General features: G+C 49.2%; 1 pseudogene across 1 annotated transcript; it reads left to right on the top strand.

Moving 5' to 3' along the window:
- The first annotated feature begins 4,515 nt into the window (after nt 1–4,515).
- On the top strand, nt 4,516–5,167 carry LOC116074537 (annotated as a pseudogene). Its single transcript, XR_004112211.1, has one exon. The product of XR_004112211.1 is annotated as a 40S ribosomal protein S7 pseudogene (transcript).
- The last annotated feature ends 555 nt before the right edge of the window (nt 5,168–5,722 follow it).

Here is a 5,722-nt window from a genome sequence, read left to right as displayed (position 1 = left end):
AAAAGGAAGGAAAAAAAACTGTGAAGAGGAGAGCTGAGTGACAGGCCAGCAGTTCGCAGAGGCTTCCGCTCTCGACGGATCTTTTCACTCCTAAGCACCAAAGCGGCAGGCGGTTTGCAGACCGCCCATTGCCATGTTGATTTCTACCTTGATGTTATTTTTAATTGTTTTAATTTTTTTCATAGGGGAGTTTTGGGCAAAAACAGTCCCTGGGGAGATCACTGCCGTTCTTGCATACTCAAACTTCTTAACGAATACAACCAACCAACCATCAACTTCTTACACATTTGGTACCCGAGCCAGACTTTAAAAGGGAACCAACAAAACTCACCAAGAGGGCCAGATTCTGTCCAGCCAACAGTGCAGCCACAGCCGGGACAGGGCGTGGTGTATATAGCTGTAAGATACTGTCCTAAGTTATTCAGGCACACACTCTTCATTACCGGAACCCTCCCTTGCGCAGCCTAGTCAAAGAGCCGACACGTCCCCTCCCCCCAGGTAGCTGGTCAGCTGTGGAGTCTGTGACCCTCGTCTAAACCTGTGTCAAGATCTCGGGGCTTCTCCCTCTCTCTCTGTCTCCTTTCCCCAACACTCTGTCTCTAATTTTCAGTCTCGGAATCCTTCCCTCTCTCTGAGTCCCTCTTAAAAAACTGCTCTTTTAGGACAGGATGCGGCTCAGATCCTGCTGTGGCACAGGGCCTCGTGTCTCTGTCTGGTCTGCTGTGAAGCACACAATGCTCTATTTATTGTAGAAAGTGACTTTATTTGCCTTCTAGAATTGTTTATAACAGATGGTTATAAGAGAGGTAATAAACAGAAAAACCTATGCCTGTAAAGAATACAAGAGTTAATTTTACCTACCATAATATGACGTCTTATTTTCTCTCTGAGAAATAAATGTTCTATGGGCCGTGGTGTGCCATGCTGTGCTGTGTTCACTGTCCTTGGCGGAGCCTCCTATCTTAATGCCACCCGCCTCTCTGAAGGCAGAGCCAGTGAGATCTCATGGGTGGGCGTGAGGACCGGCTTGGACTGGGGGCTGAGGCAGGTCCTGCCAGGTTGCCACAGGCTGCAGAGGGGTGTTGCCCACAGGCTGCAGAGGGGTGTTGCCGTCTGGCTGTGACTGACTGCACAAGTCATTGTGTGCTGGATGAGGCCACTGGAGGCTGATGCTGCGAGCTCTCCTTATAGAACTGAGCCAGAGCTCACTGACAGAGCTTCGGTCTGGCCCAAGAGCCATGAGCCACACCCTCTTCTCCCACACTGAGATTGTGGGTGCCTGTCACAAGGCAGGGGGGGGTTGGGGTGGGGGCGGGGGTGTGTTGTTGATTTGGTTTTTGTTTTGTTTGTAAACCACGCCTTTAGAGGATCTGAATTCAGTTCTTCCTGTTTACATGACTAGTATTCTGCCAGCTGAGCCCAGAAAGGGGCATCTAGAAACCTAGACACAAGCGGCATTCCCTATGCAAAGAACCCGTGGAAATTTCCCCTTCCTGCTCAGGCCCTCTGATGTGTGTGGTAGAAGCCACAGCTCTTGATCACCTTCACAGGGCCTAATTCGTCAGCATGCAGACAACCCTTGTGTTGCATGGACAGCGCAGACACCCTGGCATATAAGACACTGCTGACACTCCAGGGCCGTTTCGAGGGGCCTGGCATGGAGAGCAAGCAGTTTGGAAAGAAGATGTTTGACTGGACAACAGCTAAAGGTTTCAGGAAAAGGAAGCAGTAAATTTAAGCCTTGAGAACAGGTTTAGAAATTTATGAGCCGGGTGGCGGTGGTGGTGCACACCTTTAATCCCAACAGAAGTAGGTTACAGAGTTTGAAGTCTAAAACCTGGCTAAACCTTAGCCTGGTCTAAAGAGTGAGTTCCAGGAAAGGCAGGGCTATACAGAGAAACCCTGTCTCGAAAACAAAAACACAAACAATCCTTATTTCTGAGGTTGTATTTTGAGTTACAAAGGCGACTGTAAAATGTGGAGGGCAGGTTCGCTACTTCTCCAATTTCGGAGGCAAGGACACCTGACAAGCAGTCTAAGTAAAGAGGATTTCTTCTGACTCCCAGGTCCTTAGCTCAGATCCACCTGCCCCTGCCTCCCGAGTGCTGGGACTAAAGGCACGCAGCGCCACGCCTAGCATGTAAGTGGCTTCTTGTCAGCTATCTGGTCACAGCAGTGAGAAAATCACTAAGACACAGGGTGGCTTGATACCAGGCCAGTTCCGGTAGAAGCTCTCCCTCACCCAGGACACATGGGTGACCTTCAGTTTGTCCTTTAGGACAGTAGAGGGTGATTTTAGGCAGAAGACAAAAGACAGACTAGGAAATACTACTCGTCCCCAAGTTCAGAGAGTGACAGCTCTTGTCTGTTGTTCTAAGATGGGATCTGTCTATGTAGCCCTGGCTGATCTCAAACTCACCACGTAGACCAGCTGGCTTCGAACTCAGAGAGTGTCGTGCCTTTGCCTCCTGAATGCTGGGATTAAAGGTGTGCGTCATCCCGTCCAGATTTTTTTTTTTTCCTTACACTAGTGAATCCAGTTTGTGTTAGCCAACTACTCCTGGGCATGGGCCTGCTCTGGAGTGGGGTCGTACAGGATGTGCCACTCCATTGAGAACTGACTTTCCCCTCCCCCAGCGGCAATCTAATGCCAGTAGACCCTCAGCTAAGGCTGGGACTTCTCCATCTCTTCCCCTCCTTCATGCTGAGATTTTGCCTGGCTGGGGTTCCTGTGAGTCTTGGCAATGCTTTCGCGGTCTCTGAGCTCACACGTGCACCTGCCTTGTTGCACAAGTCTGCAGAAATGCTGCTGCTTTGACATCATCCGCCCCCCCGCTGCACAGATCCTGAGCCCCGAGGAGGGATGCTAATATCAACTCCCTAATCAAAGCTACCACTCTAATGTCCTGTATTCTCTGAATATTAGCCAGTGGGTGTTTGCATGTTAACAGCCTTCTACTTCAGAAAGAGAAACTTCTCTGATGAGTTGAGCATCGCAGTGATCTGTGGGGCCAGCAACGAGTCCTTAGGAGTCATTTTATTGCTACATTCCTTTAGCAGAATAATAGCGTTTTCCCCTAGGCTCACAATCTATCTCTCCATGGGTTCCTGGTCTCATTAATTAAGTCCCAGGAATGGGTTACATCTTGCAGAACCAGCTTTCAACGCATTGTTTGTTTGTTTTTCAAGACAAGGGTTTCTCTGTGTAGCCCAGGCTGTCCTGGAACTCACTCTGCAGACCAGGCCGGCCTCGAACTCAGAAATCCGCCTGCCTCTGCCTCCCAAGTGCGGGTATTAAAGGCGTGCACCACCGCTGCCCTGCTCGAAGCAGTTGGTTACTTTCCTAACGTCCAGGCGATTACTGTGCCAGCGGGCATATCTTGCCAGCAGATTGTTGTAGCTCGAAAGGTTGTCAGCTGGGTGAGATTGGTAACAGCATTCCTCTGGGATATACACAGCACCCTCCCGCTGGCCTGTAGGTCAGGCACCAGAGGGTAACGGAGAGCATTGGCAGTACCCTTTAGTGTTTTTTCTGGGGAGGGTGTATGGGGCACCGCCGGCTAACAACCTATAAAGAGCTGACCTGTTTCTGGTGCTGAGGTTTCATTCAGTAGCACAGGACACCACAGTATTCTATTTTTCCTCAAAAGAAGCCGTCCTCCCTCATGGCCACCCTCTCGGTTACCTCAACACCATGGATATTTATTCTTTCTTCCTTTCTTTTTTAGTTTTTCATGACGTGTGTGTGTGTGTGTGTGTGTGTGTGTGTGTGTGAGTGTGTGTGAGTGTGTGTGTGAGAGTGTGTATGTGTGCCTCCCTTCCTGCCATGGAACTTGCTCTGTAGATCAGGCTGATTTCCAACTCAGATCTACCTGCCTCTGCCCCCCTGCGTCCTGGAGTTAAAGGCCTGTGCCACCACACGCACCTTCTATGGACATTCTAAATGAAACACACAAATCTTAAGCTTATAAGCAGTGTCCAGGGACAGGAGCAATGGCTCAGGGGTTAAGAGCACTTGAAGCTCTTACAGAGGGCCTGGGTTCAATTCCCAGCAACCATGTAGTCAGCCCTCTCTAATTCAGTTCCAGGGAATCTGATCCTCTTCTGGCCACAAGAGAATCAGACACACACATAGATGCAGAAAAACACTTGTACACACATACACACACACACACACACACACACACACACACACACACACACACACACATTTTGAAGCCACTTTCATTTATGAGTGATACTGGGCATTGGAAATCTAGCTCCTGTGCATCTTGATTGCCCTCTTCTGGCCTCCAAGAGCACTACACTCACATGCACACGCCCACCTCCATACACATAATTACACATAATAAACATCTTTTGCCGGGACATTGGTGGCGCACGGCTTTAATCCCAGCACTTGGGAGGCAGAGGCAGGTGGATTTCTGAGTTTGAGGCCAGCCTGGTCTACAGAGTCAGTTCCAGGACAGACAGGGCTACACAGAGAAACCCTGTCTTGAAAAACCAAAAAAAAGCTCTTTCTAAGCCGGCACTCCGTAAGGACGAAGCCATGTTCAGCTCGAGCGCCAAGATTGTGAAGCCCAATGGTGAGAAGCCGGACGAGTTCGAGTCTGGCATTTCTCAGGCGCTGCTCGAGCTGGAGATGAACTCGGATCTCAAGGCGCAGCTGCGGGAACTCAACATCACCGCAGCCAAGGAAATTGAAGTTGGTGGTGGTCGGAAAGCTATCATAATTTTTGTACCAGTTCCTCAGCTGAAATCTTTCCAGAAAATCCAAGTCCGGCTAGTTCGTGAATTGGAGAAAAAGTTCAGTGGGAAGCATGTAGTCTTCATTGCTCAGAGGAGGATTCTGCCCAAGCCAACCCGGAAAAGCTGTACGAAAAATAAGCAGAAGCGCCCCAGGAGCCGCACCCTGACAGCTATACACGATGCCATCCTTGAGGACTTGGTCTTCCCAAGTGAAATTGTGGGTAAGAGGATCCGGGTGAAACTGGATGGCAGCCGGCTCATAAAAGTTCATTTAGACAAAGCACAGCAGAACAACGTGGAGCACAAGGTTGAAACTTTTTCTGGTGTATACAAGAAGCTCACAGGCAAGGATGTTAATTTTGAATTCCCAGAGTTTCAGTTGTAAAGAAAATGACTGAATAAAGTGTCATTCATAGTAAAAAAAAAAAAAAAGAAAGAAAAAGAAAAAGAAAAACCAAAAAAAAAAAGGGGGGGGTCATGTTATTGTTCTACAGGACTAATACATGCACCTCCAGCAACTAGGCCGTGGGCTGCCTTTCCACGGACAGTGACTTACTCTTTACTTTCCTGTTGCTGTGGTAAAATATTCTGACAGAAGTAACTTGAAGGAGAAAGGTTTTATTTTGGCTCACAGTCTCGGAGGGACACAGTCCACCCTGGGAAGAAGGCATGGCATCAGGAACAGGAAGCTGATCATACCACATCCGGAGTCAGGAGGCCAGGAGCGGTGACCAGGTCTCGATGCTTTCCTCCAGGGAGACTCTGCCTCCTAAAGATTCCCTTGTATAAACTGACTACATGGCCACTCTAGGGTACGGTTTTTATGGTAGATACAAGAGCATAGCCAGAGGTGTCTGGAAGAGTCCAGCACTGAGAAAGCAGCAGTCTGGACCTGGCCATGAGAAACAACAGCGGAGCAGAGAAAAAGAGAGAGAGGGAGGGAGGGAGGGAGGGGGAGAGAGAGAGGGAGGGA

Source organism: Mastomys coucha, unplaced genomic scaffold (assembly GCF_008632895.1).
Source record: "Mastomys coucha isolate ucsf_1 unplaced genomic scaffold, UCSF_Mcou_1 pScaffold3, whole genome shotgun sequence".
Taxonomy (NCBI): domain Eukaryota; kingdom Metazoa; phylum Chordata; class Mammalia; order Rodentia; family Muridae; genus Mastomys; species Mastomys coucha.
This window is presented reverse-complemented; position numbering and strand designations above follow the sequence as displayed.